The 1,522-nt window shown below is 52.6% G+C and overlaps 1 pseudogene; it reads right to left on the bottom strand.

The window, feature by feature from the left end:
• Positions 1–624: 624 nt before the first annotated feature.
• On the bottom strand, positions 625–1,300 carry LOC116566653 (annotated as a pseudogene).
• Between the last annotated feature and the right edge of the window lie 222 nt (positions 1,301–1,522).

The raw sequence follows: 1,522 nt of genomic DNA on the forward strand, positions 1-1,522 counted from the left end.
CCCGCACCCCACACACCCACTCACGCACCTAGAAATGACCACTGTGAGGCCCGTGGGAGGTGCACGCAGACCACACGCCTTTTTTTTCCCAGTTATACAAAATGAGATCATACTGTACATATTGTTTTATAACCTGCCTTTTTTGTTGAACAGCATATTGTGAATAAAAACTGCTAATGTTTCATTACACTGACTGTGGGCCAGCCCTATACCAAGCCCTTTGCTTGCACATCAAGGGTGTCACTTAGTCAACCCTAAGAGGTCAACTATTTACTGCCCCCATTTTACAGAGAGGACATCAAAGAGTCAAGTACTCTGTTGAGCCCAAGAGGTGGTAAGAGATGGAGAAGCCCTGGCTTGGGAGGCAGAGGCTGCAGCTTCTCAATGACTGGACAAGTTGCTCTCTGGTTCAGGGCCTCGGGTTTCTCATCTGCAAAGTAAGGGGGGCAGAGGCTGGGCGAAAACAGCCTTCTCTACTGGGGAGGGGACTGCAGACCCCACTCTCACTTACAGAGGTCACCCCGCTCTGAGGCCTACCTTCCTCCTCATTTTGAGTCTGATGCCCACTGAGGCTCCTACCAAGCACTGTACTAAGTACTAATGAAGTATGTATTGTTTCTTTCCTTCTTTTTTTTTTTTTTCCCCAGGAACACGTGCACTTTATTGAACGTGACTGTAGAAAAGTGTGTGAGGGTAAAGGGCTGATACAGGATGGGCTGGGGGCAGGGTGAGGAATGGGAGCTGGAGTACGTGGGAGACAGGTCAGGGGCGGAGCCCCTGGCCTGGGTGATTCATCTGGATCTACTGATAGGCTTGCAGAATCAGTATTGGGATGATGATCACCAGAATGGTCATGATGATGTCCAAAGTCAGGGCCCAGATGTTCAGGCACTTGGCAGTGGAGGCGTAGGCCTGGGCCCTGGTCAGGTGGCCAACCAACTTCCTGTCCCTAGACTTCATGGAGTAGGCGAACACTATGAAGCCCAGGCAGCAGGAGTTCATGAAGAGGGTGCTGAACGGGGACCAGACGACGTGGTCAGGCATGGAGGTCTCGCTTCGGATGTGGATCACAGTGGATGTCAGGGGCGCAGGGTTGTGGGGCGCCCCCAGCACATCCACCTCATGTTCCTCCTTCAGCATCTCATAGTTCGGGGGACGGTCGGTGCTGGCGGGAGTGAAGAAGGTTTGGACAGTGTGGTTCATGGTGTCCGGGGAAGACCGGCCGTGCTGGGGTTGCTGGGATGCTTCTCAGTGGGCCCTCCCCTTCGCCATTAGTTTCGATTTCTCAGCCTGTTTCATTCTTTTTTATTTTTTTAGAGACAGGGTCTTGCTCTGCTGCCCAGGCTGGAGTGCAGTGGTGCAATCACAGCTCACTGCAGCCTCAACCTCCTGGGCTCAAGTGATCCTTCCACCTCAGCCTCCCAAGTAGCTCAAAATATGTGCGTGCTCCACCATGCCCAGCTAAGCTTCTTTTTGTTTTGTTTTGAGGCACTGTCTTGCTCTGTCACCCAGGCTGGAGCGC

The sequence above is a fragment of the Sapajus apella genome, unplaced genomic scaffold (assembly GCF_009761245.1).
Source record: "Sapajus apella isolate SASKATOON/1434 unplaced genomic scaffold, GSC_monkey_1.0 scaffold43, whole genome shotgun sequence".
NCBI classification, from domain to species: domain Eukaryota; kingdom Metazoa; phylum Chordata; class Mammalia; order Primates; family Cebidae; genus Sapajus; species Sapajus apella.